Consider the following 18548-nt stretch of genomic DNA (forward strand, 5'->3'; position numbering starts at 1 on the left):
ATTTTGCGCGGATTTTTTGCGGATTTTTTTTTTCCGGAATGTCATTTTGGCTTAGAAATCCGCAAAAATTCCGGAAAAAGATAGAGCATGTCCGGATTTTTAGCGGTAAGCGTTTTTTTGCGGAAAAAAACGCTTACATCTGCACAAAAAATCCGGAATGCATTCTAAATGATAGGATGCATATTTTTAGCGTTTTTGATGCGGAATTATAGCGTTTTTATAGCAAAATTCCACAAAAAAACGCTAAAAATCCTGACGTGTGCACATACCCTAAAGTCTCTAATGACCTACCAACAGCTAAATCTAATGGTCACTACTCCATGCTAATTCTCTTGGATCTCTCTGCAGCATTCGATGCTGTGGATTATCAGCTCCTACTCGGTATGCTACACTCCATCAGCCTCAAGGACACCGTTCTCTCCTGGTTCTCCTCCTATCTCTCTGACCGCTCTTTCACTGTATCTTTTGCTGGTTTCTTCTCCTCTCATCTTCCCCTTACTGTTGGGGTTCCTCAAGGATCAGTCCTAAGCCCCCTCCTTTTCTCTTTGTATACTGCCCCTATTGGACAAAGAATCAGTAGATTCGGTTTTCAGTACCATCTCTATGCTGATGACACCCAATTATATACTTCTGCTCCTGATATCACACCTGCCTTTCTAGAAAACACCAGAAATTGTCTTACCGCTTTCTCTAACATCATGTTCTCCCTCTATCTGAAACTGAACCTGTCAAAAACTGAACTCCTCGTGTTCTCTCCCTCTACTAACCTACCTTTGCCCGACATTGCCATTTCCGCGTGTGGTTCCACCATTACTCCCAAGCACTCCATGGCTCAGCACCACCCTACATCTCCTCCATGGTTTCAGCCTACCACCCTACCCATGCTCTCCGTTCTGGTAATGACTTGAGGTTAATATCCTCAATAATCAGAACCTCCCACTCCCTTCTCCAAGACTTTTCACGTGCCGCGGCAATTCTTTGGAATGCACTACCCAGGTTAATACGATTAATCCCCAATCCCCACAGCTTTAAGCGTGAACTAAAAATGCATTTGTTCAGACTGGCCTACCGCCTCAACGCATTAACCTAACTAGCCCTGTGTGGCCCATGCAAAAAAGCTTAAACCATAATCAGGTTCCTCGCAACTTGTTCTCATACACTTTATGCAGTTAATAGTCCTCTGTCTCTGTACTGTTACATACTTAGTCTGACAACCAGTTCATGCAGCTTTACATGAACACCCGATCCTTACACTATGGCTGGTCCAAACAACGAAAGCAATTGTTACCATCCACGTCTCGTGTCTCCCCTTTCTCCTAATAGTTTGTAAGCTTGCAAGCAGGGCATCATTCCTCTTGGTATCTGTTTTGATCTGTGTTTATTGCTATGCTCTAATGTCTATTGTCTGTACAAATCCCCTCAATAATGTAAAGCGCTGCGGAATATGTTGGCACTATATAAATAAAATTATTATTATTATTATGTCAAAAATATCTATCATCTCTCTATCTATATCTCATATCTATCTATATCATATCTGTCTCATATCTATCTTTCTCATATCTATCTATTATCTATCTATTATCTATCTGTATCTCATATCTATCCATCCATCCGTCTTTGATCACCAATGTGACACCTCCTCCAGTGCATTCAGACTTGTATCAGGATAATGGAGATAATTTGTACTCTACATTAGGGTTGAGCGACCTTTACTTTTATAGGATCGGGTCGGGTTTCACGAAACCCGACTTTTTCAAAAGTCGGGGCGAGTGAAATCGGCTGATTCTATAAAAAAGTCGGGGTCGGGGTCGGCCGAAACCCGAAACCCAATGCAGTGCATTGGGTTTCCATGGTTCCCAGGGTCTGAATGAGCGGAAACTCTCCTTCAGGCCCTGCGATCCATATTTTAGTGTAAAATAAAGAATTAAAATAAAAAATATCGCAACCCGACCTTGCCAAAAGTCGGCGACTTTTGAATATTTTCGACCCGTTTCGCTCAACCCTACTCTACATGTTTGAAAGGAACCTCTGGTTAATGTCAGAGATGCAGGTGTCTGATTACTTTACTTAGTGTAAAATTCCATCAATCTCTTCTATGAAAATGACAAGATCTTACATTTAGTCCTTCAAAACAAGGTAATAAACATAGTTTAAGTAAGTGAAGGACAACCATCGCATCCTTCTATTTTCCAGTGAATGTTCCAATTCGAGTCTTAGGCTGCTTTCACATTTCCGTCATTCCTCTGCCGTTGCAATACGTAGATTTTTGAAAATGCAGGATCCTGTAAAAAAAATTTGCAGGATCCTGCATTTTCCCATAGACTTGTATTAGCGACGTATGTACTCACGTTTTGTCCGCCGGGCACTGGATCCTGCAAAATGTGATGGCCCGTCTTTTGCAAAACGTTTTTCTGTACGTTGTATCCAGTGTTTGTGACAGCGCATGCCCAGCAGGAAATTTCGCACTCACTCTCTTTCCTCCCCGGGACTACAGATGGAAATGTAAAAGGACAAACTTCCATCGGTACGTTGCGCCGACGCTTTGTGACGGGCGAGTACTGACGCAAATGTGAAAGAAGCCTTACCAGACCATTACTTCTACACATATTGGGCTGCAGTTTATTGTGGTCCCTCAGGTGTGTGCAACATTAACCAGAAATATACTGGATGTGTTTCAAGACCCAAGAGCAATGGTGTTCTGGCCAGCAACAGTCACATGTATACTGAAACTAATAGAGATGTACCCTGAATGTAATGAATGTCCTCCCGTACAACCTGAATGTTCTCCCGTACACTTTTCTGCTGATTTCCTTACTCCTTCACACTTTTACAAGCCTCATGTAATAGTATGCAATGGGATTCGGGATATTACATATGCCACCACATATGATTATTGCACTGTGACAGCATGAATATAAGCTGTGCCCACAGTGTAAGAGGTGGATGCTCCATACAGTATAATGGGCCCCTCATATTGTTCAATACAGTATAATGGGCACATAAATCATATCTAAAACTTTGCTAAAAATTTCAGTGGGATATGCAGTGGAAATTTTATTAGGCTATGTGCCTACGGTGTGTTTTTGATGCATTTTTTGCACGCAGAAAAGGGCCAAAAACGCTATGGAATTCTTATGCAAGCAAACTCAATTACAATCCTGAAGTGTTGTGCACATGATCACTAAATTTCCTCTGAGTATTTGCAGTGCGTTTTTTTCTGCAGCATGTTAATTCTTTGTGCGAATTTTTAGCATTTTCCGCACATTGACTTCAATTGAGTCAGTCAAATCCACAGCAAAAAATGCAGGTATAAAAATGTTTGCGGATTTGCAGAGTTTTTTTTTTGCGTTTTCACATAGTTTCTATGGTGTTTCCCATGCTGTCATCTGTGTGACAGCATGGAAAACACCGGCGCAGCGGTAACGCTACCGTCGGTAAGACCGTCGGTCAGAGCGCTGTGGGGTCATGCTGTCAGATGTCAGCGTGACCCCACAGCTGTGACCTGTGGTAACTCTACCGCCGGTAAGACCGTCGGTCAGAGCGCTGCAGGGTCATGCTGTCAGATGTCTGTGTTTTTTCATACAATATCACTATGGGGCTACTAATGGATAGGCGTCTTATAGACACCTCTCCATTAATAACCTGTGGGATTGATGTCACTTGACAATACAAAGGTGACATTAACCCCACTTGCCACCGCTACATGACAAGTGAGAAGAGCAAGGATAAGCGCCAGATTTGGCGCATCTTATAGATGCACCTTTTTCTGGGGCTGCTGAGAGATGATGTTTTAGTCTGGGAGGGGACCAATATCCATGGCCCCTTCCAAGGCTATTAATATCAGCCTACAGCTGTCTGCCTAACCTTTGCTGGTTAGATTTTATAGGGGGACCTTATGTCAATTTTTTTCAGGGGTCCCCCTGTAAGCTAGCCAGTATAGGCTACACAAACAGCTGTGAGTTGATATTAATAGCTTGGGAGCTTTTATGGCTCTTGGCTCCTTCCCGGAATATTAACATCAGTCCTCAGCCATCGGCTTTCCCTCTGCTGGTTATTAAAATTACGCGGGAGCCCAAGCATTTTTTTTCATTTGTTTTCTTTAAAATTAACAATTGCTGTTTGGTTATAGCCTATGTACGTTTGTTCTGTTAACGCTCCTACATAAGCTGGTGACAATGTGTGTGTAGGTTTGTGTGTGTTTTTGCTGAATTCATAGCAGATTTCATCCTTTGCAAAATGAGGGTAAAATCTGTTACAGATCTGCAATAACCCTTTTCAGATATATAAAAGGGAGTTTCAGACTTAGAAAATCCAACAAATGTGGCACACCTAAATTTACCCTAAAAATTACATTTGTAGGAAACAATAAAATAGGTTGGATTTTCCTTTAGGAAATACATTAGAGGATCCGCTGCAGAAATGTCAGTGTTAGGCTACAGTCACACTATTAGTATTTGGTCAGTATTTTACATCAGTATTTGTTAGCGAAAATCAAGAGTGGGTCAAAAATACAGACTTTGTGACGTGTTTCTATTACAGCTTTCCCCTATGTTTGTTCTACTCCGGGTTTTGGCTCACAAATACTGATGTAAAAGACTGACCAAATACTGCTAGTGTGACCGTAGACTTAGGCCTCACTCACACGAGTGTATAAATTGGACGAGTGCAATCAGAGAAAAATTCGGATCACACTCAGACCAATGTTATTCTATGAGGCAGTGCAGATCTGAGTATTTTTTCTCAGCTGTGTTCGGCATGAGAGAATCGCAGCACAGATGCTGGGTAGTTGGAAAACAAAAATGTCTCCATCTTCTCTATTGACTCTGTGCGAATGACATCCGAGTGCAGTCCGATGTTTCATACGCAGCCATAAAAAGAAAATTCTGCTCTGCCTCATTGAATAACATTGATCTGAGCACAATCCAAATTTTTATAGGATTTCAATCATTCGGTTTAATCGTTCGTGACTCGGAGATCCACAGTACGGACATATAATGGAAAAGGATGCATCAGCATGTGATCAGTATGTGATCAGTATACCATCAGTATATCATCAGTTTTTGCATCTGTATTTTCATTCATCGCTTTTTTTTCCTATTAGGTAAAAATGGAAATGTTTTGCCCAATAGAAAAAAATAGTAATAAATGCAATTATGGCTTGAATCCAATACTGATGTAATACTGATCAGATACTGATGGCATCTATATTATAAGCACTCTCCTTAGCATATTTTATAAATATAACAGATGCTGCATTTTTTGAAAAATATCTGCAGAAAAAAAAAATCCCAAACAACATTTGATTATATATCTGTCCATGAAAAACTGATTAAAGCTATGTTCACACATGCAGAAAGAAGCTTTATTTTACTATACCAGTAAAAGCTACGAGATTTCAGAAATCTCATGCACGTGCAGATATTTTTTTCCTGATTGAATTTGAGTACTGTAGCATTTTTGAAAATCTCAATTTTTTCACTGTTTTTGCAACAATTTTTCACCCATAGAAAGCGATGAAATAGTGAAGAAACGCTCCAGAGAACTCAGCATAAAATGTGTGCTGTTTTTGTAGCATTTTTGCTAAATAAAACTAACTTTATTGACATGTACTGTAGTCAAGTAACACATGTAATCCACTTGAAAACAAGTCAAAATCAATTTGTGCGCCGTTTTACAGAAGCGTTTTTACTGCCAAGAGTGAAAGGTTTTGGCTGTAGCTTAGGTACGTTGCAAATGTTGACTATTTGCAGCAGATATATCTGCAGGAAAAACTCTAAAATATGCTATTTTTTTTAACACGTTTTTGATGTTCATTATGTGAATGTTTTTTCTTATTCATTTGAATGGGTGAAAAACACTGTGAAAACACTGAAAGAATTGACACGTTGCAGATTAGAAAAAAAACTCTCTGATGGTTCAAATCTCCAAGAAAAAATAAGCATTTTTTTTTGTTTTTTTGCGGCTAAAAAGCTCGAAAAAAGTGGCAAAACGCAGCATGTGAACAAACCCTTAATACAGATGACTAATCCGCCTTTGTGAAAGAGGCCTAATTTAATATGCAGTTAATGTGCCATGGATCTGACCCATACAATAGGGCATATGTGAATAAAAAAAATCACGAGAATACGTAATATGCTGCTTATTTTTTTTATTTTAAGATCTGATCAGAAATTTTCCAGTACACGTGATCAAGACTACAGAAACAATTGTGGATTTGATGAGAAGAAATGTAAATAACTCATACAAGTCACGTAATAGTTCCTCTCTGACAATCTGTATCGTCCGTCTGCATCTTCCCCTATTTTACAGTAGTTATTCCCGTAATGGATGGATCAGCAGAGCACATTGATTGATTTCTATTGCCGTCTGCTGGTTTATCACTTTATATCATTCCTATAGGATTGCGGTTATAGATTGTGCGCTTTTATGAACCAAATCTCTAGTGTTTCTCGAGCGTCCCAGTAGTGATTCATTGTGTTCATTGTGATTAGCCATCTATGAAATATTCATCATTCACAATGCAAATTACTCTATTCCTTTACCATATAATCACTGAACAGCCTGGTGAATCACAAATTGCTAAAAAAAAAACATTTTTTACATAACCTCGAAACTTCAAAGGGGTTGTCCGACAGTAAAATATAGGGGCGGATATATCACTGGTGCAACCTGTGCAGCAGCATAGGGTCTCAAGAACGCCACTACCGGTAAGAACGCCACTACCCCCTTCAAAGAAGGTGAAATTAAACTGAAAAGAGCCCATGAATTGTTCTTTTACAGAGGCCATTTTCCATCTATGTTCACCAGTGGTTATATATATATATATATATATATATATATATATATATATATATATATATGTCATGGATTGATTGATTAAAAATAATGAATGCTCACCTTCCAGGACCCCTATGGATCTAGCATAAGGGGAGATCTGCAACAACTCTGGAAGCAGTGCCTGCTTTACTTTAAATTCCCCAGACCGCTGATGCCTGTAATTGGCTGCAGCAGTCAGGTGACTAAAAGGGCATGTCATTGGTTTTTTCTCCAATGACACGCTCTTTTAGTCACCTGACCGCTACAGCCAAGAATAGACTCCTTCAGACGCCACTTTCGTAGACAGATCTGTGCTGGATCCGCAAGGGGCGCTGGAAGGTGAGTATGCCTCTGTTTATTATTTTTCATCAATCCATGGCAAAAAAAAAAAGATTTTTATGCAAGTAGGGAAACCCTTTGACCCTCCCCTATTATAAATCAATGCACAGTATTTGCATCTTACCTTTACTGCTGCTACCTTATGTCTTCTGCGTTAAATTCGAGACCTCACATGCTAAGATATTGACATAGTTCCTCAGAGTCAGTTCTATCTTCCTGAATGTAACTGTACTCTAAAGTTCTCCTGTGTAACATTCCCCACTATGCGCCAATCACAAGTCGTTTAAACCACACAGGAAATCTCACAGAGATCACGGCACTGAGTGGTTAAGAAATAAATACAAAAGTTAGCACTTTTCTGTTCTTCCGTAATCCCCAGACACACACACTGCACAACAGCAAAATATTCAGAGCACGAATTTTCAGAGCAAGATACGGCTGCGATCAAAATGTTTCAACCCCCTTTGCAAATAAGGTTAATTAACAAAATTTATAAACTTTCCCTTGTTTTCAACAAACCAGTGAAGCAAAAACAATTTAAATAGCTCAAGGAAACTCATGTACAAGTGGATTTGCCAAATTCTTCACAAAATGGCACTTTTTAGTGAGTGCTGCAGTCTCAATACTAAAGATGAGAGAACCTTTTAAAGTTTGGTTCGGCTGGGATCGGCAAAAATCATGATGTTTGCAGAACAGTTCACAGAACTTATCCAAACCCCATTTAGTTCAATGGAAGTCAAAGTTAAATGCAATGACAGCACCTTCAGGGGGGTTCAAAAGCTGCCAAAACAGCTCAAGTTAGAGGTAGACACGAGGAAAAGTGGCATCAATTGACTGAGAGTTCAAATAGTATAATTGCGCAGCATGGATGCCTGGGACAGGGTTGGACCATCATTTCTAGCTGAAACATTAATCAGTAAGAGGAGGATGAGTGACAGGTGTAGGTCTGGTGCTCTGAGAGCCCTGCCAATTTCAGGAACAAACATGAAGAAGACCCAACTTGAAGAACAAACATTTACAAAAATTAGGGGCAGACACCAGGAAAAGTGGCATCAATTGACCCACAGTAGGAATGTTATAATGTCGCAGCAGTCAGTCATGGGTCATTCAAGAGACAGGGTCTGGGACAACATTTACAACTTTGAATTTAAGTTCAAATTAAGAGGTGGGTGAGGGACCAATGTAGACCTGCTGTGCTGGGAATCCTGATACCTCATGCAGCAGCTAGCTCAAACTGTTTTTCTCTCAGCCACACTCAGTTGGCACAAATATAAGCTTGGTAGACCACTAATGTTAGAAACATTTAAGGATAGTAACACAGGTAGTTGACTGAAAGTACTTGCAGGTGTGTTGGTCTGGGATCCCTACTGCTACAGACAATGAAGGAGACCCAACTTGGAGTCCAAACATTTCCAAAAACTAGGGTTAGACACCTGGAAAAGCGGCATAAATTGAACCACAGTATAAATTTTATAATGGCGTAGCAGTCAGACATGGGCCATGCATGAGACGGATTCTGGGCCAGCATTTGCAGCTTCAAAATTAAGTTGAAATTAAGAGGTGGTGAAGGACTGGGGTAGGCCTACTGTGCTAGGAGCCTTGCCAAATTTAGGCAACACACATGAAGGAGACCCAACTTAGAGTCCAAACACTTCCAAAAGTTAGAGTCAGACACCATGAAAAGTGGCATCAGTTGACCCACAGTAGAAGTTTTATAATAGCGCAGCATGGATGAATGGGACAGGGTCTGACACAGCATTTCTAGCATATAAATTAGTCAGTAAGAGGTGGATAAGTGACAGGGGTAGGCCTGGTGCTCTGAGACCCCTTCCACTACAGGCAACCCACCAGATGGAGAGACCCAACTTGCAGTCTCCACATTTAAAAAAAATATTGGCACACACCACTAAATTGGCATCAATTTAACCCAGGTTAGATATGATATAATGGGGCTCTGATACCCCTTCTTCTACAGGTTACCCACGAGATGGAGACCGAACTTGGAGTCTCCACATTTCAAAAAATTATCTACAAGGCATACCGCCATGAGGCTGGCAAAGAAAGGGAATTGAGTAGTCCGTCCAGTAAAATAGGTTGTCAGTTGTCTTAGAATAGGACGAACCTGTGTTTGTTCAGTAGAGCTTTTAGTAACATTACCACCTACCCCACCTCAAACACCACAACTCTTTCCTCCTCCACTACGACCTCGCTTTTTCCAATTCATGTTGGATGTACCCTTCTCCTCTTTAACCAGCTGTTTCACAACCCTAGGCCCAGACCTGTCAGTCACCTGTCACTAAATTAACAATCAGTATTTATTTGCTGAGGTAGTGTGGCTGGACCACAGAATTAGCACAAAGGATTTAGATGCTGAAATGTGGACAAGTGGCTGAACCACATAATTAATACAAAGGATTTATATGCTGAAGCTGTGACTGCTCGCTGTACCACAGAATCAGCAACACTTCGGTTTTAAATGCTGAATGTTGGATGTTCGGGTCCCCATTCTCTTGAATACTGCTTCTGATCGGTGGTAAAATCATTACCGCCATTCAGACTGCTGCTGTTCCCATGCTGTCAAATAACAATGTGAGCCCGCAGCTATGATCGGAGGTTAAAATCATTACCTCTGGTCACTAGCGTCGGCTGATGGGACTACTGCTCCCATCAACCTACGCTGGCTGCTGCTAATAACAGCAAGAACAGGCGGCAGCTAATGGGAGTAGTCATCAGTCGGAGCTTGCGCTGTGAATAAATAATAATTAAAAAAATGGCATGGGTTCCCCTGTATTTTTGATAACCAGCCAGGCAAAACTCACAGCTGAGGTTGCAACCCTCAGGTGTCAGCTTCAGCAAGGCTAGTTATCAAGAATAGAGGGGTCCCCGCTTCGATTTTTTAATTATTTAAATAAATAATTTAAAAAAACTGTGTGGGGTCACCCCCGTTTTTGACAACCAGCCAAGCTAAAACAGACAGCTGGGGCTAGTATTCTTAGGTTGGTAAAGGACCATGGATATTGACCCCCCGCCTAAAAATAGCAGCCCACAACTGCCCAGAAAAGGTGCATGAGATTTTCTCACTGTGCGAGAGGTGATCTCACCGAGGTCACTGCAGTTCATTTGCTGACTAGGAATGCAGCCTCAGGGACCGGTAGTAACATCGATGTTGTCACCACTAGTCACTGATGCTGCATTCCCAACAGCAGACATTACAATATTGCAAAATAATCTGAATAAGATGACTGAATGGGCAAATACTTGGCAGATGAAATTTAATGTAGATAAATGTAGAGGGATGCACCTATGATGGAGTAATCCTATTGCTGCATATACATTAAATGGGAGTATATTCGGGACTACAGAACTGGTTACAAGTAAGCTGAGCAGTAGTACTCAATGTCAAGCAGCAGCTGCAAAAGCAAACAAGATTTTAGGATGTCTAAAAAAGAGATAAAATCCCGCGATCTTAACGTATTATTACCCCTTTATAAATTACATGTCAGGCCACATCTAGAATATGAGATCCAGCTTTGTGCTCCACATTTTAAAAAGGATATTCAGAAATTATAATCAGTTCAAGAGCGGGAAATAGATTACTACAAGGGATGGAAGGCCTCTCATGTGATGAGAGGTTGGAAAAGTTGGGCTTGTTTAGCTTAGAAAAAAGACATACTGTACTTCCTTTCTGACTAGACCACAGCCTCTGCCTCCTGATGCGCTGGGATTCTCAAAGCCTCATCAAAAAGGAAGTGAAAAAAAAATAGAATAGCAGCTAGATAGTGTAGTTACGGAATAATAGGACATTTTTAATGCAAGAATATTAGTTTAGGTTCCGGCACTAAATAGATGAAGATTTAGAATAAAAATCACTTTGCCTTCAGTCCACCCCTTTAAAGGGACAGTGATTACACTATCTTGACCTGGCAAAAAGAGGAAAATATTACCGGCTGCCACCTGAGGAGGCAGATGGTCGAAATCACTATATAAGATTGCAGGAAGAACTGGGGACAGCAGACGCTAAGGATTCAAATTGTATAGGTAAGCACATACTAAATGCTAAGGTCTCCATGCAATCTATGAATATTAAAGACGTACACCACTACTGACAAAAATCACAAGAAGTTTGTGGATTCTGTTCTATCATGTGATGAAACAAAACTTTTCTGACATATAGATTAACGGTCTGTCTGGAGGAGGAACAGGGAAGTTATACGCTGAAAAGAGCACCTTGGCTGTGAATTATTGATGCTGTGGGCTGCATTCCTTCCTGTTACACTAGAAACCTGCACAATGGGAAGGTCAAGGTAGATTCAATCAAGTATCAATGAAGCCTATGAAAAAACATCATGCCTCCTGTGAGGAAGCTGAAGCTGGGATGTCATTGAACCTTCCAACACGACAATGAAGACAGGCATACCTCAGAGTCCATCAAGGCTTGGTTTCAGAAGAAATCCTGGAAGATTTTGTAGTGGATGTGTCAGTCGCCTGACTTGAACCTCCTAGAAAATCTTAAATAATATTCAATCTTTTACCGAAATGTCTATCTTCAAAAATAATCTTTACAAATCTCAAATCCTCAGCATGGGTCTTCCTGTCAAGATATTTAACTGACTAGCCAACCGGTATACACTGATGATCAGCAATACAATAATAATGTTTTGAACTTTTGACTTTCAGACTCCCAATCTCACCATCCACTACTGCTTCGAACGTAAGACTGCCATCCTTTTATAAACAATCATCTTGGCTAATAATTTATAAATTTAACTTACATCTATTTAGCATATGATTAGTTATGCAGATTCTCGTCATGTCACTGCATTGTTACTGTTTTGCTCCTTGTGATGTAAAAATCTTTTCCTTCCTGTATACTACAAATTACAACCTCTTCTCACATTCGCTAATAGGTCAGTGTGTTATTAGGCTGATTTCCAAGCAAAAGGTCTCTGGTTCAAATCAAGGAGCAGCCATGAAGGAGAGTTCCCAAGAAAATAGTAGTCAATCAGCCAAGAATATTGCCACACTTCAAAAAAAAATGCCATGACAGTTGGAAGAATACGAAACAAAGTCCGTCCATCTATTCAAAAGCCAAGAGCTGGATGAATATGGAAAATTTTGAAGTCAAGTCGGCTCATCACAAGGTCTATCAGTTATGGTGCAACAAAAATGTGACACCCCAGGTGTCACAGTGGCATTGCTTTCCTCCCAGGGAGAGTGATGTCACGCTTGGAAGCAAAGGAGGATCTTCTTTATTAGGTACACACAAGCATACAACATGCCCACACTCCAGGCCAGAAGGGGGAGCTCTGATCCAGCTTGTGGGTGGCTCCCCTATATATATTCTGGTCTGGAGGGAAAGTCAGACAGTCTGTCAGAGAGACAGAGAAGAGAGCAGTCAGGCAGTGAGAGTCAGAAGAACTGAAGGGGCCATGCAGCCACGAGGCTGTTGCAGCTCCTGGAAAAGGGAAAGAGAAAGCCGAATGGATTGTAGAGAGCATGTAGGAGAAGTGAAGCAAAGGAGAGTAAAGAACTTGGGAGAATAGCTGCGACTGAGCTACCTCCTTGCAGAGCGCAGACACTGATAGCCGGGAGACCGAGGTTGTGAGGGACTCCAAGGCTCACAGCAGAAACCAGCAGGACAGCTGGACTACATGTCACCTGTCCACCGTAACACCTAGAGGCATAGTGGTGCATAGAGCCCAGGTCGTGATAGAGGCCTTGTGTAAAGGTTCGAGCCACCTGTCATACAAATTAGTGTCCAACCTTCAAGGAGGACAGAGAGCACACGTGAGGACCTTGTGTGAGGCCACAGGCAGCAAGGAACTACACCACAGCGCTAGTAGGAAGGCTTCTAACTCCATCTGGTAAAGGGGACTCTGAACTCGCTTCCAAGCCGGCCGGATCCTGTCTGTATCTGTGATCTGGTGCCCTGGACTGTGGCTGCCTAAAAGTCTTCAGTAAACCAGGTAAAGAGACTGCAAACCTGTGTCCTCCATATCTTTCTACACTACCCATCATCTCCATCTATACACCGGGAGCCCTGTGGATCCAGCTTCACCTGTGGGAAGCCATACCATCCCTGCTGCCACAACATCATCCCAGAGGACCCCTTTAAGCAGAGTCGGTCATCCCTGACCGAATACCACAGGTGACATCACAAGCAAACTCTATTTACAAAACCCCTTTAAAGACTTTTCTCTTAACATGGGTGCCCAGGGCCATGGACCGGGTCGCCGCCACCGTGACACATCCCTTTAAGTACTGGACCTGGTACCGAGTACCCACGGCCCAGGCGGGCATTCCAAAAACACCTCTGGAGGTGGCTTGTATGCTTTGTAATAGTGAGATCACAGACATCCATGCCAGCACTATGCAATGCACAGTACACAAGTCTGGAATGGTGGCCCAAAAAAAGGTGAAGAAGCTTTGACTTATATCTTCATAAAAAGTGTCAGCTCGAGTTTTACAAAAAAGTACGAAAAGTGGCAGTTGAAGATTGGAAATGGGTGATTTTGAATGATGAGACGAAAGTCCATAGAAAAGGCTCTGATGAGTGCAAGAAGATCTAGAAGAGAAATGGGAAAAAGTGTCTAATGGATTGAGAAGTTGAAGGAACTGTCAAGCTTGGTGATGGAACTTATGGGGTTGTTTCACAGCCAAAAGTGTTTGATACTTGACCAGGATCGATGGTAGTCTCAGTGCTGAGCTATATGTGAGTATCCTACAAGATGAGTCATTTCATACACTCGAGTACCAAGGGCATGAAAAGGACGACATAGTGTTCAAGCAAGAGAATGATCCAAATCATACGTCGAGATTGGGGAAGAAATGGTTCAATGACAATGAAATAGAGTTGCTGAATTGGCCTCCACAGTCTACAGACCTCAACTCAAATGAACACTTGTGGTTAGAGTTGAAGAAAAAACTGTATACATACCCAAGTGAGTTGACCAGTATCCACCAACTTTGAGAAAGTGTAGAAGAGACCTGGGATCAGATTTCAGTCAAGACATGTTTGAATCTGATTGAGAGCAGCCCAGAAGGATTCAGGCAGCTTTGAAAGCCAAAGGTGGATTTACAAAATACTGACAAAATCTAATATATAATTGCCTAGAATACTACTTCCTGCAATTTGTGCCAACTTCCGTGGCTTTGTCCGGAGCTAATGTCCGGAGCTAATGTCCGGAGCTAATGTCCGGAGCTAATGTCCGGAGATTAATTGCCTAGAATACTACTTCCTGCAATTTGTGCCAACTTCCGTGGCTTTGTCTGGAGCTAATGTCCGGAGCTAATGTCCGGAGCTAATGTGCGGAGATAATGTCCGGAGCTAAAGTCCGGAGCTAATGTCCGGAGCTAATGTCCGGAGCTAATGTCCGGAGCTAATGTGCGGAGATAATGTCCGGAGCTAATGTCCGGAGCTAATGTCCGGAGCTAATGTCCGGGGATAAGTGACGTCAACAGTGTCCAGTGTCTGATTGGTTGCCGCCTGCTGCGAGCGACCAATCAGAAACGTGCCGTACTGTGACACACTCCGCCCGCCATTTTGGTGTGATTTTTGAATTTTTACCTCACAGCAAGTTTCTACTGCATGGAGGCGGGCCCAGTGACGTTGCTCTTCAAGCTTCTGCCGAATTTCGTCAAAAAAATGATAATACCATTTACCAAAACTATATATATTTAGTTGTGAAGTGGTTCAGTGACATTTTCACACCAATTTTGAACTTTTGTTTGGTGTTTTCTCCATATACTGCCTATTATTTTTGTTCTTTCTTACTATTATTTATTAATTGTATTATTCTTACATTTGAATAAATAAAGTATATATGGATTCTAGACTCCCGATTCTTTAGAATCGGGCTGCCATCTAGTAATAAAAATAAAAATTTAGATTTTTAAGAGCAAGACAGTAATAATGCAATGACATGACAAGAATCTGCATAACTAATCATATGCTAAATAGTTACAAGTCAAATTTTTGTATGAGATAGCCAAGATGATTGTCTATAAAATGATGGTAGTCTCACGTTCGAAGCAGAAGTGGCGGGGAGGTGAAGCCGGCCACGGTGGAGACACATTTCCCAGGCAGCATCGAGGCAGGAAGCCAGATGTAGCGCACACCGCTTTGGAGGTGGAAAAAATGAAGGCTGATGATGGAAAGTGTATAAGTGATATTGGGATGTGGAGTGAAATTAGTGCTGGGAATGAATATTGGGGAAAAAATGAAGGGAACTAAGTGAAGGAAAGTAAACTTATATGTGGTGTGTTAAAGTGAAATGGAGGAAAAAGGTGGAGGTAGAAAAAATGAAGAGAAGCTGCTACATTACTAGGCAATTATATATTTTTTCATGTGTACTATTTATTACTGTTTAATAGTACACTACCTGAGAAAATGCACAATGCATCCATAAAAATTAATGTAACTATAATCCGTGCAGAAAATACTGATATAAATTGCTGAAAGTATACATATAATCAAATATACTGTAGGGACAAAACACATTGATGCAATGATAAGGTGCAAGTGCCAGTGTAACCCAGGGAAAGTTTTCAGCCTTAGGCTATGTGCACACGTGGCAGATTTTGCTGCGGATCCCTGCAGCTTTCCATGCATTTACAGTACAATGTAAACCTATAGAAAACGCAATCCGCAGTGCCCATTCTGCGGAAAAAAACGCGCGGAAACGCTGCGGGTTACATTCTGCAGCATGTCAATTCTTTGTGCGGATTACACCTGCTCCATAATAGGAATCTGCAGGTGAAAACCGCAGGTGCAATCCGCACAAAATCCGAATAAAATCCGCTGTAAATCCGCAAGTAAAACACAGTGCCCTTTACCTGCGGATTTCTCAAATCCGCTGCGGAAAAATCCGCAGAGCTCAAAACCACGTGTGCATATACCCTAGAACTGAATATAATCATGAATCCTTTTCAATGAAAACTTTCTATTTTAATGACATTCAAGGCATGTGTCTCTTCCTAACCTGAGACTTATTATCTCAGGTAGTGTGTGGTAAATTCTATGCTGAAGTGTTTTGCACATTATGATACTGTGACAAGTGTGTTTAGCACTGTTTAAGACCACCTTCACACGTCCTGATGTTTTCGGTACTGGAAAAACCTTTACTGGTGAAATCCGTGGTCCGTGTCCATGAGATATCCTTGTGTCAGTGTGCTGCCAGTGTGACATGTATGGAATCAAATGCTACATAAAAATTAAAGAGTATTATGTATTAACCTCTTCCCAACATTCTCCGTATATTTATCGCGCTGCCATCATTAAAGATTGCCTTGCGCAGGCGTGTACTACGGAGGACACAGAATGAACTTCAATCCAATATTGCAGCCAGCATGCAGCCAGCGGGTAAGGAAAGGGTGAATCAAACACCCATGGCTGAAGATTGTTCCCTCCAAATTCAGGTGACAGAGTCCCTTTAAACCACTCTTTAGATGATCACCTTCAAAGTACCAGTGGGAGAAAGAACTCTTTGTATATATGTATCACTGATGACCAACGGAGAAGTTCTACATCATCTGTGCCAAGATTATCTAAACACATTAATCATCTAAAAACTGCAAGAAAAATACTTTGCAGGTGATACTATACTCCATCTAAAATATCACAGATTTTTCCTGATGCTCCTTCAAAATTGTTGGAGATGCTATTCATCGGATGGCTCATCTAATTATATGTGACATAAACGTTGAAAAATGTATAACTTTTTGAAAAATTTCTTCCACTTTATTTCTTCACTTGTAGTGTTTACTGTTACCCCAACACAGATTTAATGCTAATAGCTATAAATTTAAACACTTTTCCTCCCCCTCTCCAAACTGTAATCATTCACACATTTATTGTGGCGAGATGGTAATTGCTAGGATGTGGAGAAAGAGATCTACGAGAATGAGAGCTCCGATACACTGTAAATGAAAAGTGTTGGTTTGAGCACATGCCAGTCTTTGCTAACATCACAAAAACATTGTTTTTCAAGAGATGGGAGGTTGTGACTTTTAGGCAAATGTAATCCTATTGTTTCACTGGATGATTAGTGCGTGGTTTTACTTTTATACTCTATGGATTTTGTTTATTTTCTGATAAAAACGTATTCATTTTCAGTATTTTGTTACGTTCATGTGGCGGCGTTGTATTTATGCAATGGCCTTTGTCACCGTTTATGCTGTAGAAACGTGTTTTTTATTGTTGTTTTATTAGTTTATTAACAATGTAATGTTTTTTTTAAAAAAAAGTGTTTGGTGGGATCTGAGGAAAGAGGTCGCACTTTTTAAAACCAAGAATACTAGTGAACTGGAAACCATTGCCCATGAGGAATTTGCTAAAACTGCTGAGGAACCCTGCCAGAAGCTGGAGTCTGGCTATGAACTGTATCACGTTTGCAGCAGGTGACAACAGCTAGAGGTGCTCTACTATGAACTCGACGACTATAGTAGCCATTAAAAGTGGCATTTTGTGTTGAATTTCGAGAAACCAATTGTCACAGACAGACCTTCCTAAAGCCCCCGTCACACTTAGCGACGCTGCAGCGATACCGACAACGATCCGGATCGCTGCAGCGTCGCTGTTCGGACGCTGGAGAGCTGTCACACAGACAGCTCTCTCCAGCGACCAACGATCAGGGGAAAGACTTCGGCATCGTTGAAACTGTCTTCAACGATGCCGAAGTCCCCGGGTAACCAGGGTAAACATCGGGTTACTAAGCGCAGGGACGCGCTTAGTAACCCGATGTTTACCCTGGTTACCATCGTTAAAGTAAAAAAACAAACGCTACATACTTACCTACCGCTGTCTGTCCTCGGCGCTCTGCTTCCTGCACTGACTGTGAGCACAGCGGCCGGAAAGCAGAGCGGTGACGTCACCGCTCTGATTTCCGGCTGCCCGGCGCTCACAGCCAGAGCAGAGAAGCACAGCGCCGGGGACAGACAGCGGTAGGTAAGTATGTAGCGTTTGTTTTTTTTACTTTAACTATGGTAAACATCGGGTTACTAAGCGCGGCCCTGCGCTTAGTAACCCGATGTTTACCCTGGTTAACAGCGAAGACATCGCTGAATCGGCGTCACACACGCCGATTCAGCGATGTCAGCGGGACCTCAACGATCAAAAAATGGCCCAGGCCATTCCGACACGACCAGCGATCTCACAGCAGGGGCCTGATCGCTGGTACGTGTCACACATAGCGAGATCGCTACTGAGATCGCTGTTGCGTCACAAAACTCGTGACTCAGCAGCGATCTCGCTAGCGATCTCGCTATGTGTGACGGGGCCTTAAGACTTTGTGAATCCAAGAAGCTAATGCCACTTTACAGCTCAATCTCACACTCGTCCCTCACTCAGGCTACAGATTGAGCATGTACCCCAAACCAGTCCATGCACCCAA

General features: G+C 41.7%; 1 protein-coding gene across 2 annotated transcripts in view; it reads right to left on the bottom strand.

The window, feature by feature from the left end:
* The window catches only part of GRAP2 (GRB2 related adaptor protein 2), a 331850-nt gene extending 324471 nt beyond the window's left edge, over positions 1-7379 (bottom strand). The window contains exon 1 of one of the 2 annotated variants that reach the window (XM_069736901.1): positions 7283-7379. The gene's annotated coding sequence lies outside the window, so the exon portion shown is untranslated. The remainder of the gene's footprint in view (positions 1-7282) is intronic. The other variant, XM_069736902.1, reaches the window with a different exon arrangement.
* Positions 7380-18548: the final 11169 nt, after the last annotated feature.

This window comes from Ranitomeya imitator, chromosome 8 (assembly GCF_032444005.1).
Source record: "Ranitomeya imitator isolate aRanImi1 chromosome 8, aRanImi1.pri, whole genome shotgun sequence".
Taxonomy (NCBI): domain Eukaryota; kingdom Metazoa; phylum Chordata; class Amphibia; order Anura; family Dendrobatidae; genus Ranitomeya; species Ranitomeya imitator.